The sequence below is a fragment of the Silene latifolia genome, chromosome 8, assembly GCF_048544455.1.
Source record: "Silene latifolia isolate original U9 population chromosome 8, ASM4854445v1, whole genome shotgun sequence".
Lineage (NCBI taxonomy): Eukaryota > Viridiplantae > Streptophyta > Magnoliopsida > Caryophyllales > Caryophyllaceae > Silene > Silene latifolia.
In genome coordinates this window covers 64,204,838-64,219,804 of record NC_133533.1, presented here as the reverse complement: position 1 = coordinate 64,219,804, position 14,967 = coordinate 64,204,838, and positions in this window count along the sequence as shown.

Sequence of the window (14,967 nt, the reverse complement as noted above, 5' to 3'; positions counted from 1 at the left end):
TTGTAAGTAGGTTTAGTAGGTTGAGATTGACAAGGGTTTTGTGAGGTGCTAGGTTTCTTAGCGTAGTCAAAGGCCATGTCATAGAACCAACGAAATTTATTGTTCCTTTCTTCGTTAGGTTCGTTAGTGGGGGTTTCCTTATCCTCGACAACTGTGTCAACAGTTTTAGCATGTTCGGCATTTTTTCGTATATCATGAGCCTTTTTGACACAATTGATTTGAATGTGACCTGTATGACCACAGTAATTGCAAATCAGGCATTTAGGAAGATCAACATACTTCCTTTTTCTGAAATCAAAATCCGAAGGTGTTGATTTGCATTTAGAGTGATCTCTACGGATGTAGCACTCATGTCCTAACCCCATCTTCATATTATTGTCTGATTGTTCGGTTAGGAAGTTTAGGACTTTTGTGCTACCTTCCCACTTATCATGGACCTTTCTAGCGTGTAGAAGTAGGTCTTTTAGGGTTTTAATTTCCTCTTGACATTTCGTGTGATCTACATCATTGTCCTTTTTAAAGTTATCACGAAAGTCTTGGAATCGTTTATTAAGAATGAACACAACATCGGTGTGGTGTTTCTTAACATTGATCATATCGGTCTTAGATTCTTTCAATTGCTTTGAAAGAGAATCTATCTCTTTCTTTTGGTCTAAGATCACTACTTCATTAGATGTGACCTTAGCTTCCAAAAGTTCTTTGGCTTTTCTAAGTTCTAAAGTTATAGCTTCATTAGCTATAACTTTGGCTTGAAGGCGCTTGATGTTATGCTTTAGGTCTGAAGTTATAGCTTCATTAGCTATAACTTTGGACTCTAATTCCTTCTTTTCAGCTATAGTGGAATCTAATGTTGTAGCCTTCTCAGCTATACCTTTAGATTTCAACTTCTTAGCTTTAGCTTTGAGAGTATGATTCTCTTCTGCGATTTCGAGAATCTGTTCCTTTAGATCTTTCAATTCCAGATCCTGTTCGTGACACTTATCAAGAGATTGTTCAAAGTATTCAATTAAAGCCTTTTTAGACAATTTCTTAACACGTTTTTTAAGCTCAAGATAACTTACCTCTTCATCGTCATCTTCGTCTGATTCTCCAAGAAAGCAATAGTTTGAGTGAGAAATTGTGCTTTCATCGTCACTGTCGGAGATTAGGTCAAGACTAACACTGCTGAGACAAAGGTTTGCTACTTCGTCGTCTTCAGATTCCTCATCATCTTCTGAGTCAAGGTCTCCCCAACACGAAGCCATCATAACTTGCTTGAATTCTCTCTTTGTCTTCTCACGCTTTGTCTTGTCCTTTATCTTCTCCCATGTTGGACAATCTTTGATCATATGACCAGATTCTCCACACTTAAAGCATCCTCTATTTGTGAAAGATGACTTTGAATCAGTAACCTTCTTATTGGACGTTTTGTTGTTGTTGTTGTAGGATGATTTTGTTTGTTTGTTTCGAAATATCCAATTTTTAAAACGACGTGCAAACAGAAAAGTTTCATCCTCTATTTCAGAGTCAACTTCTTCACTCTTTAAGACCATACTCTTATTGCGACTAGGTTCAGCGTCATCTTTGTTAAGAGTAATTTCATGGGCCATGAGAGCACCAATGAGTTCTTGATAGGAAAGAGTTTCAAGATCTCGTGATTCCTCCATTGCAGTGACCTTAGCACGCCACTTCTTAGTAAGGCTCCTAAGAACCTTTTTAGCAATGTCCTCATTACTGAATTTCCTACCTAGGTTTTTCAGTTCGTTTATGATGCTTGAAAACCTTGCAGACATGCTATCTAAGGACTCATTTGGCTCCATAATGAATAGCTCATATTTTTGCATAAACAAATCTATTCGGTACTTCCTAACAATGGAAGTACCCTCATAAGCTAATTCGAGCCCATCCCATATCTCCTTGGCCGTGGAACATGAAGAGAACCGATCAAACTCAGTAGAAGTCATTCCTTTTTGCAGGAGACTTATTGCTTTGGAGTTCTTCTCGGCCTTCTTGTAGTCGGCCTCGACATAGTCTTCTTCTTTCTTTTCATAGGTAGTGCCTTCCTCGGATGCCACAAGAATTTTGTGCGGTCCGTTTTGAATAATCCTCCAGCACTCCCAATCGTGTCCTTTCATACAGTGAGTAATCATGTTTTTCCACAATCCATAATTCTTCCCATCAAAGACGGGACACTTGAGATATTTGGAATTCATTTATCACGTGATAGGCAGCGGAATATAAAATGATAAGATAAATGAAAAACAAGATAGATCAGCCTCTTTGCGGTTAGGCAATCAAGAGCACGAGGCTCTGATACCAATTGAAGAGTCTATTGATCCAAAATACTCAAGAGGGGGGGGTGAATTGAGGATTTAAAACTTTTTAAAGCTTTTTCGATTATGCGAATGTAATTGATTATTTAAAGTTTATTGATTAAACTTTAACTAATCAACTAATGAAAGTAAACGAAATAAACGAAGCAAGCGAAAGAACGAAGAGACACACGGTTTTTGAAGTGGTTTAGTTTCACAAGTCGAAACCTACGTCCACTATTCTCGATTAATAAATTTAGTACCTTTCTACGGATTACAAATTTACTAACCCAACTCGTACAACTAACTCTAGATGTAACTCAATGAGTACCATTAAATACTCGAGTGACTAACTTACGCTAATAAGAAAGCACTAATGATTCTAACAAAAGTTCACGTTAATGAACAAGTAAGAAATCAACTAAGCACTATTATCTTATAACGATAAAATAAGAACAAGTATGCGAGTTTTAAAACACACGACCTTCCAAAATAACAAAACGGTTTTTATTTGAAAACACACGGTTTGCTTTGTAAAGATGAAATCAATTTTTATGCTTGAGGTCTCTATTTCAAATGTTGTAAATAACAAAGTATTTATAGGGAATAAAGGAATAGGCTACACGGTTTTTGCACAAACCCTAATAGTCGAAAATAATAAGATATAAATGCAAACCATATCTTCTTATTATCTCTTTCCTAAAAACCCTTAAAAGATAATAAAGAATATTCTAAGAGATATAATATAATCTTTCCAAATATAATCTTTACTATAAATTCTAAGATTATGATAAGATTTCCTTAAACAAGAATATCTTTTACCATAAACAAATATATTAAGTAAGATATATAAGATATGTAAAGATATTATTATAAAATAAAATCTTTACCTAATATACCCTAGGTAACACGAGATGTCACGGCTCATATGCCTCGTGACTCATGCAAACCCTAGTCTTAACATATGATTAGAATTTAGGTTTTAAGAGAGGCTATGTTGGAACCGTAATTAGTAGCAAAGTCCAACTCATAAGTTGATCCATCATGACTACTAATCAACGTCCAACACAAAGCCGGCCTCCTCACCAAACCGGGCTTAGTATAAATACTTTCATTAAAAACATTTAAAATAAACTTTAAAAAATTATAAAACAATTTTCGAAACAATTATAAGTCGTGTGTAAAAACTCAGCATCTCAATGTTATAGTAGGGGAGCTATAACATTGAGCTCTTTTACTAGTAATGTTATAACTGCAAAGCTATAACTTTACCAAATCAAGAAACTTATTCTTGATTATCATTACGAGATAATCACCTATACTATTCTAATCTTCAAGAAGATCTTCGAGTATAGGCTACGTCATCATCCAAGCTTGATTAATCTTTTAGACGAACTCCGTCTTTATATTTCTTGAATGAATCTTGAATCGTTCGATCTTTGAATAAGGGCTTGAACTTTACATGCAATTGCCACAATCTTCTTTGTTGCTCGTAATAGGTTAATTCTAAAACACTTGACAAACGATTATACCCAACAAGTATATAAAATGTAAAGCACCTTGACATCATCAAAACATAAACATATAAGCTATATGGTCCAACAATGGACTAACCTTGTATATGCATGAAATAAGCTGTCTTCCTGAAGCTAATCAGTGTTTGGTTTGGCGTACAATAGTCTTATGAATTCATGGACTAACCTTTTATATGCATCAAATAACTATCTATGTGCATTAAACAACTTTGTATATGCATGAAATAAGCTGTCTTCCTGAAGCTAATCACTGTTTGGTTTGGCGTACAATAATCTTATGAATTCATGTACCAACCTTGTATATGCATCAAATAACTATCTTTGTGAATTAAACAACTTTGTATATGCATGAAATAAGCTGTCTTCCTGAAGCTAATCACTGTTTGGTTTGGCGTACAATAGTCTTATGAATTCATGGACCAACCTTGTATATGCATCAAATAACTATCTATGTGCATTAAACAACTTTGTATATACATAAAATAAGCTGCCTTACTAATGCTAACTACTTTGACAGATAATCCTCTCAAACCCAATACTACAGCAGCAGAGGCAGAACAAATTTCACCGCGTCGATGGAGTCCGCGTGTTAAAGCCAAGGTTCACGAGGAAGTCGCACCAGATTTGCCTCCTAACAAGAACAAGAGGAAGGCTGCAAAAACAAGCAAAGGGCCAACGCAAACTACAAAAAGAAGAAAGCGTTCTGACAAGTATAAGCCTCTCCTCACTCGGATGAGTCCTTCCTTGATCAGTAATTTCATCAAGTTGGGGCCATCTGAAAAGCAAATTGAAGCCATCCACAGTATGGGGTTCGGAGGTTTGTTACAGCTTAAGTCAGAAGAAATCAATGGCCATTTGGCCAGATGGATTGTCGAGACATTTAATCCGTTCAACTGTTCATTGATGAACCGCGATCTTGTTATCCCGGATGAGGATGTCCACGTTGCAACTGGACTTCCTATGGGACCGATTGACATTATTGCAGCTGGAATGTTCTATAAGGAAAAGGAGTACACAGAGGCTGTCAAGAGGTATAAAGCTCAGTTTACCACCTCAGATATTACGAAAAAGAGTCTCTTAGATAAGATGATGGAGCAACGGGATGGTGGAGACGATTTCAAGAGCAATTTCCTCATCTATATCGTCAATGTTCTCTTGATGGGGGCAGTAGATGATCATCCTAGACCTCGGATATATATATATATATATATATATATATATATATATATATATATATATATATATATATATATATATATATATATATATATATATATATATATATATATATATATCCATCCAATGGCTCATACTAGGACTTATGGACTTAATATATGTATATGGGGTTTGGCTATTTTTTGTTTGTTGTTGGTGATGGACTGATGGTTGGACGAGAGTATGGGATGGTTGGTTGTTGGGTCATTTTTATTATTTTTTAATTTATGAGATTTACTTTTTTTCTTCTTCTTTAGATCTAATTTGTTTCGTATTCGAAATATCGTTTTGTTTTATATTTTTTCAGATCTCCTATTATTTCATTATGAATTTTTCAGATATACTTTTGATATTTTAGTAACAAATTATATTTTAATTTTTCATATCTTAGATTTCGAATTACACTATTTGTGATCAAAGTTACACTATGTGTGATGAAAGTTACACTATTTACGACTAAAGTTGCTATTATATTTTTGTTTTATCTTTTTTCAAATCTCGTCTTTTTAAATTAGTCGTGTTATATAAATTTTTCAGATTTATTATTTAAAATCTCGTCTTGTTATTGTTTAGGTTTCAGATGTTGTATATCACACGTTATGTGCAACTTCAATTGCAGCAGGAGCTGGATCAGGGGCTCCCAATCCTGACCAAGCCACAGACTAGGTCCAGGCAACACCCACTGCACCACCAGAGATGCCTGTCAAGAGGTTCACAAGATCAAGCTTTCAGCTGCCACCATGGCCAGCTGAAAGGAGTCTCAATTAAAAGTCCAAGCAAGGGTCCCTAAGCATCCACACCAGTCATCCTAAAATGCAATGTAATTCAACAGAAATTTCAGCAACAGGAAAGCAAAGCAGTCACATGTTGGAGTTAAAGCATAAAGCAACATTTCCTTATTTGGTGAGGCATTTGTGAGGCTCCTTGAAAAGAGTTGCTGCAACATTTCCACAAAGACTGCCATAAGGTAACAAAAAAGAAGCCTTGACTTCAACTAGCCACCTAATGAACAGCAAACTATGCACAAGAAGACAAGTGACAGTGACAGCCTGCAACAATGCTTTATTTTCAGTTTGTTTTACCCATTTGCTTTTATTTTCGCTCTTCCACTTTATTTACCAGTTTTTAAGATAATTTATGTTGTTTGTACTCATCTTAGATTAATTCTGGACCATTGGATGCTAGGGTTTCGGATTTTAATGCAAAGACAAGGCCTATATAAGGACCTGTGTCTCATCTGTTTGAAGTAGATTATTTTGAATGAAAATTAGCCTTGAGACTTCTCTCATTTCTTTCAAACTTGTGTTTAAACTGTAGTTTGGAACCCTGGCCTGATAATAACCAATGATCTCTGTGTAGGGTAATATCCGTATAAAACCCCTTAAAATTAAGGACTATAACGCAATTTATCATGTGATTAATTGTCATAAACGAAAAACAAGAGAAACGATAAAAGAATAAGAATCAACCTCGGGTCTTGTGCAAATCGGCCTAAGAACAGAAATCAACGTAGATTTCCTCCTAACTGTTGCACCCAAGATCGTCTGAGACTATGCCCCTTGTGCTAGAAATTGCTCTATGATTGCCTTGCAATATTGAGAGAGCTTTTGTGAGTTTTCTGATGTGAGATCTAGAATTTCAGAGAAGAATGCTCCAAAACCCTAATTTTCTTGCAAATGAGAAGGATTAGGTCAAAAGGAGAGAAGGGCTCTCCTTTTGTTCTTCTCGGCCAACCGTGAGCTAAAGGGGGGGAATGGGCTTTCCACTTTCTCCTTATTTAACTCGTGGTCCGACTCGTTTTGCTAAATGTATATGACGGGTTTTAATTATAAATCGTCATCCTATATCGGATATTAAAATATCGACTAGTAACATGAAACAGTCGACATATTAATACTTGTCCGACATTGACAATATTGTATAATTAATTAATTCAATATACATTAATTAAATATCACCGTTTATATTCAATTTATGAATTAACCGCTTAATTGACCTTAGCCAGTATTATTTAATCCGTATTAAATAATTATCTCAACATCGCGTTTGACTAATTATTAGTCAATAACTCCGACTAACCGCTTAGTCATATTAGGCATCAACATGACTGTATTTTCATACCGTCACATCTCTCAAACGTATCCTATAGGTGTGACTTTTAGGGACCAGTTGATCACCGCCATCTGTATGACAATAACGTCAAACTTATCTAGCAAGCCAACCGTTATTGATAAACGTGGACCAACTGATAATAATACAAAAGTATACCCTTTGATCCTTTTAGAGATTTATATGTCATTGCACTAACTGTGGAGGACACCAGCCCCAACAAGCTCCCACTTGTCCGTACAAGTGTACGTGCAATAACGTTATCCGCACTAACTGGAGGACACCGGCTCCAACAAACTCCCACTTGTCCGTACAAGTGTATGTGCGATAACCGATTCTCATATCCATTTAAAATTTCTCCCACTCAATGTAAAACAATTTGCAGATCCGTATCCGCAAAGGTCGTATTTTACAATCGATCTGTATCAAGAGTGGTTTCCCCGACTAGAGAGTAACTTAATTGATAAAACGAATCCGTATTCGAGCATGGCCATGCATTTCGATTCTGACTCCTCGAGTGGCCCTGAGAAATATCGAGTACCTGATAAAGGCTGAATATTTCCTTCAACTCGACTCCTGCCGATCTAAGCACAGTATGAAATGACCCAGAAAAAATCTACTTGGCCCCCTGTTACGGATGACCGTGAGAAAGAAACCAAAGTCACCCAAAATCTGCCTTAGTCTCAAGAGACCGTCGATAGTCAAAAGAATCGACTCTTAGGATCACCATGGAGGTCCTATCCACGACCTGGCACCGAATGTTATAAAACATTTAGGACTCCACGTCGTTGTCACAATTGTGTCCTACGAGATATCCGTATAACTCGCCTCTCGTGATCGGTCGGGTCGACCGTTTGACTTATGGCTCGTTGAACCCACCATCAACCAACGTCACAAAATAATTGCCAGAGTTATCAGCTCACTTGAGCAATTAAGGACCAAAAATATAATGTTTGTTCAGTTCACTTTGTGGTGTTCAAGATTGTCGTACAACTCCACATGAAAAACAAAATATATAAATATCAAAACGATGATGTCGTATAGAGTACACGAGAAAATGAAACTAATCCATAAAAGAGTACTACAACTCAGGAACACGTTTAATCCCCATGGAAATAACATGCCCTTCATGCTTATCTTGTCGTAATGGTTTAGTGAGAGGATCTGCTATATTATCATATGTAGCAATCTTTTCTATCACTACCTCCTTTTGCTCCACGTAATCTCAAATTAGATGAGCTTTCCGATGTACATGTCTAGACTTGTTGCTAGACTTAGGCTCCTTAGCTTGGAAGATGGCACCTCTATTGTCGCAATAGATGGTGATCTGGTCATTCGAACTATGCACTATTGATAGTTCTTGTAAGAATTGACGCATCCATATCGCTTCCTTTGCAGCTTCAGTCGCGGCATAGTACTCGGACTCAGTCGTAGAATCTGCTGTAACACTTTGTTTGGAACTCTTCCAGCTGACTGCAGCGCCATTAAGAGTAAAAATGAATCCAGACTGAGATTTCGAGTCATCTCGATCCGTTTGGAAGCTAGCATCTCACAGAATCGGTTGCGCATAGCTTTTGATCGCCTCCATAAGTCAATGCCCAATCTTTAGTCCTCCGTAGGTACTTAAGAATGTTCTTGACAGCCATCCAATGTGATTCACCTGGATGCTGTTGGAATCGACTTGTCATACTCAATGCATATGCTACGCCCGGACATGTGCATATCATGGCATACATGATTGATCCTATTGCCGAAGCATAAGGAATCCGGGTCATGCGCTCTATCTCTTCCGGTGTCTTTGGTGCCTGAGACTTGCTCAAATGCACCCCTGGAGCCATAGGAAGAAACCCCTTTTTGGAGTTAGTCATGCTTAATCTCTCTAGAATCTTGTCTATATAAGGCTCCTGACTGAGAGATAACATCCGACGTGATCTATCTCGATAGATAGGATGCCCAAAATTCTTTGTGCCTCACCCAGATCTTTCATCTGGAAATGGTTCTTCAACCATACTTTTACCGAAGTTAAGAGAGGTATGTCATTCCCAATCAGGAGTATGTCATCAACATACAATATTAGGAAGACAATCTTGCTCCCACTCGACTTGATATATAGACATGGTTTCTCGACCGATCGAGTAAATCCATTTTCTTTTATCACTTGATCGAAACAATGATTCCAACTCCGAGAAGCTTGCTTAAGTCCATAAATGGAACGCTTAAGCTTGCACACTTTCTTAGGATGTTCAGGATCGATGAAACCTTCGGGTTGTACCATGTACAACTCTTCCTCCAAATAACCGTTTAAGAAGGCGGTTTTCACATCCATCTGCCAAATTTCATAGTCATGAAAAGCGGCAATCGCTAAGACAATCCGAATGGAACGCAGCATGACTACGGGTGCAAAAATTTCATCGTAGTGCAAACCTGGCACTTGGGTGAAACCTTTAGCAACTAGTTGTGCTTTATAGATATCTTGTTGACCTTCCACAGAATGCTTTATCTTGTAAAGCCATTTGCATTGAAGGGGACGAACCTTAGCAGGCAAGTCAACAAGATCCCATACGTTATTCTCATACATTGAGTCCATCTCGGATTGCATGGCCTCAAGCCATAGCTTTGAGTTGGAACTAGTCATGGCACCTTTATAGGTTGCGGGTTCACTACTCGTTAAGAGCAGAATGTCATCTATGTCATGTTCCTCGACCATACCAATGTATCTGTCCGGAGGAATAGAGACTCTTCCCGACCTCCTAGGTTCCTCAGGAATACTAACCGCAGCCGGGATTGAAGGAACTGGTTCCTCCAATGGTTGCTCGGCATTTGGTTCTGGAATCTCCGACAGCTCGAAGGTTCTATTACTCTTCGCGTTCTCGAGAAACTCCTTCTCTAAGAATGTCGCACTAGCCGCAACAAATACACGTTGTTCGGTTGGCGAATAGAAGTAATGACCAAATGTTCCTTTAGGATAACCTATAAAGTATGTCTTGACCGATCGCGGGCCGAGCTTATCCTCGTGTCTCCACTTGACATAAGCCTCGCAGCCCCAAACCCGTATAAAGGACAAGTTAGGGACCGTTCCCTTCCATAGTTCATATGGAGTCTTGTCAACAGCTTTAGACGGACTTCGGTTAAGTATTAGAGCAAATGACGATGTAAGAGCATAACCCCACAATGAATCATGCAATACGGTGTGACTCATCATGGATCGAACCATATCAAGTAGTGTTCGATTTCTCCGTTCGGACACACCATTCAACCGAGGTGTTCCAGGTGGAGTTAACTGTAAGGCAATCCCACAGTCCTTAAGGTGTTGATCAAACTCGTGTGAAAGATACTCGCCACCACGGTCTGATCGTAGTGTTTTAATCTTTCTACCCAGTTGGTTCTGTACCCGATTCTGGTATTCTTTGAATTTCTCAAAGGACTCACTTTTATGCTTCATTAAGTAGACATAGCCATATCTACTTAAATCGTCCGTGAAAGTGATAAAATACCTATAGCCTTCTCGTGCGGTGATTGACATAGGTCCACACACATCCGTATGTATGAGTCCTAATAGGTCAGCAGCGCGCATTCCAACACCTTTGAAGGAAATTCGAGTCATCTTACCAATGAGACATGATTCACACGTGCCAAATGATTGAAAATCAAAGGCCGAGATAGCTCCATTCTTTATGAGCTGTTTAACGCGTTTCTCATTAATGTGTCCCATACGGCAGTGCCATATATAAGTTTGATCTTTGTCACCAACCTTTAACTTTTTATTCATTACGTGCAATATTTCAGTGGTCTGATCTAAAACATAAATTCCATTCATGGAGACTGCCTTGCCATAAATCATATCGTGTAATGAGAAAATGCAGCTATTATTCTCTATTACAAATGAAAAACCAAGTTTGTCAAGTGCAGAAACTGAAATAATGTTTTTGGATTGACTGGGTACATTATAGCAGTTATATAAAAATAACTCAAATCCGCTAGGAAGCTGGATCACATATGTTCCCCTCAAGACGGCCGCCACTCGTGCTCCATTCCCGACACGCAGGTCCACCTCACCCTTTACGAGGGGTTCGATGTTTCGGAGCCCCTGCACATGATTGCATAGATGAGAACCACAACCAGTATCTTGTACCCAAGTTCCGTAACTTGCATGGTTAATCTCAATCATATGAACAAAAGTTGAAGAAGAAGAAGACATACCAACAGGAGTAACGCGACCTGCTTTTATGTCCTCATGGTATACAAGACATGTACGCCTCCAATGCCCAGTCTTGTGGCAATGATGGCATTCCATGTTACCGGTCTTGCTCTTTGTCGCGCCTGGTGAGGTGCTCGACTCACCAGGCCCACTCTTTCCCGATCCCGACTTCTTAAACTTCGGCTTACCTACTGCTAGGTCTGCCTGAGCTTTGCCCTTACCCTTGCCCTTGTTTGACACAACGAGAACATCCTGTTTAAGGCTACCACTAAACTTCATGTCCTTTTCGGTCTGTACGAGAAGGGAGTGTAGTGCATGAGGACTTTTCTTCAAATCATTCATATAGTAATTGGCTCTAAAGAGCGCAAAACCATCGTGGAGTGAATGAAGCATGCGGTCAATCACGATGTTCTCATCTTACAATCAAGTGCCTCCAGGTTTCTCGACATTCTCAATCATGCTTTGAGAATGTGTGGGCTAACCGGTTGGCCCATTTCGGAGTTTCGCCTCAAAGAAGCGACATGTATGCTCATAGGTCACGATTCTCGGTGCTTTCGAGAATTCCTTAGTGAGCGTGGTGAAAATCTTGTTTGCACCTTGGGCTATGAAGCGTTTCTGCAAATTGGATTCCATTGAAAAAATGAGTACGTTCTTTATCGCACCCGCTTCCATGACGAAATCGCTATACGTGGCGATCTCGTTAGCTCCAGCCGTGGGGCCTGGGTTTGGCGGGATGGGCTCTATCAGATATTTGAGCTTCCCGTCGAATGGCGCATTCCGTAATGCCGCCTCCCAATCCGCGAAGTTTGATCCATCATTCTTCAGTCGAGTAGACTGATTCATCTGATTCATGAAGATCCGAAGCCAGGACTCACGGTCCAATGTGGCACTTGGCATTGGGTCGTTCATACGGCCAGCCATATTGTTATTAGCAGTTTAAATGATCGTGTTCTACACTGAAAAAGAAAGAAAAACAAAACGAAATACGCAACTCATCGAGGTGATTTAAGTCTAATTAAAATTCATTTTAACGTGTAGACTCATTGCACTTGTATAATCGATCTACCTCAAGAATTATACAAATGATCCCAAGACTCAATTTCTATAAATTGATAAGCCAACTGTTTGGCTAGTTCTACCGTTAGAACTCTCGGTTGATAGATTTCCGTAAATCCTATCCGTAGTCCACCATAATCACAGGATCGTACGAATGACCATAGTGTTGAGTTAAATAGGTCAATCAGTTCCAACTTACCCGACGTAGAAGGGGTCATATTATGCCTACCGACGAAGAAGGGATTCATTAGAGTTTGACCCATAAAGACTGTTCTCAATTTTTGGTTATACGAGGAAGATCCCATCAACTTAGTTTTAATTCATTTAAAGTGAACGAAAGTCTAGCATTACGTGAATGAATTAACTTAGGTGATGGCTTATTAATTCTGTGTGACATCTGTATGTCATAGAAAACTAACGCGTAACCTCTATATGAGTCAGTTTTCATGCAAATATTAGGTGGTTTGGTTTTAGGCGGAATATGATGCAAACTATCGTTACGAGGAAAAACATAAAAAAAATGCAAAACGTAAATAAAAGTCCTAGTGTGGCCTATCCAAACAAAATGAACATAATACAACTTTGGAATCCACCGTTGGACCCGAGAAGCTTGTCTTGATGTTCCATCTTGATCCATGCAGCGGGAGTGAGCATCCGATCTCTATCTTTGGTCTTCTCAAAATTATAATTTAAAATTTACAAAATATAAACCTATTTACATTCTAAATTAAAACTGTAATTACAAGGAAAAAACCAAAACGGAGATATGAGATCTCAAAATACAACCAAGACCGTGTTCCATCATTACGGTAACACGTTCTACTAAGGCCACACTAAATTACAACCGTTTGTAAAAATAAATACGTAATAAAAACATACATGGCATTCAAAAGTAACGATAAATAAAAATGCATCAACTAAAACAAAATTTATTCGTGACATAATTCCATAATTATGTTAAATTTATCCAAACCACCTTTTAACGATTAAATTATGTGACAAAACCGCTTTTATCAACTTAATTTTAATCCATAACAATTCGTTACTTTAAACCGCTTTAAAATAACTAAATGGTACGTGTGTGAACCGTTTCACAATCAAGCGAGTGTACAAAATCCGTATTATGTACATATTAGGCCGAGAAAAAAAATAAAACACAATTTTTTTTTTCTTTCAGCGCGGCCAGAACAAAAAGGGCTCGATCGACTGATACTGCCAGTCGATCGAGTGGTTTGCCAAGCAGAAAGTGCTTGATCGACTGAACTCGAGGTCGATCGAGTACTTTTATTAGCAACGCTGTTCGATCGAGTACGAGGACTTATCGATCGAATAGTTAGGGTTTTTAAAAAAAACGAAACAAAAAACCCTCGTTGAAATCGATTTGTCAAAACAAAAACCAATTGTAATTTAGACCTAATTCGTATAAAATTAAATCTACAATTGACAAAACCTTAACATATTGCTATAATTATCGTTTAAAATAACAATATGCAAAGAACAAATCAAAAAACACAACCAATCGATCGAGACACAACAGTCCTCGATCGACTGATCAAAACGTGACCCTCATGTCACGGTTTTCAAGGCAAAAAAATATCGATTCAAATCGTTTTATGAAAATCACGATGAAAAATTTACGTGGCCTCGCTCTGATACCACTTGTAGGGTAATATCCGTATAAAACCCCTTAAAATTAAGGACTATAACGCAATTTATCATGTGATTAATTGTCATAAACGAAAAACAAGAGAAACGATAAAAGAATAAGAATCAACCTCGGGTCCTGTGCAAATCGGCCTAAGAACTGAAATCAACGTAGATTTCCTCCTAATTGTTGCACCCAAGATCGTCTGAGACTATGCCCCTTGTGCTAGAAATTGCTCTCTGATTGCCTTGCAATATTGAGAGAGCTTTTGTGAGTTTTCTGATGTGAGATCTAGAATTTCAGAGAAGAATGCTCCAAAACCCTAATTTTCTTGCAAATGAGAAGGATTAGGTCAAAAGGAGAGAAGGGCTCTCCTTTTATTCTTCTCGGCCAACCGTGAGCTAAAGGGGGGGGGGGAGTGGGCTTTTCACTTTCTCCTTATTTAACTCGTGGTCCGACTCGTTTTGCTAAATGTATATGACGGGTTTTAATTATAAATCGTCATCCTATATTGGATATTAAAATATCGACTAGTAACATGAAACAGTCGACATATTAATACTTGTCCGACATTGACAATATTGTATAATTAATTAATTCAATATACATTAATTAAATATCACCGTTAATATTCAATTTATGAATTAACCGCTTAATTCACCTTAGCCAGTATTATTTAATCCGTATTAAATAATTATCTCAACATCGCGTTTGACTAATTATTAGTCAATAACTCCGACTAACCGCTTAGTCATATTAGGCATCAACATGACTGTATTTTCATACCGTCACATCTCTCAAACGTATCCTATAGGTGTGACTTTTAGGGACCAGTTGATCACCGCCATCTGTATGACAATAACGTCAAACTTATCTAGCAAGCCAACCGTTATTGATAAACGTGGACCAACTGATAAT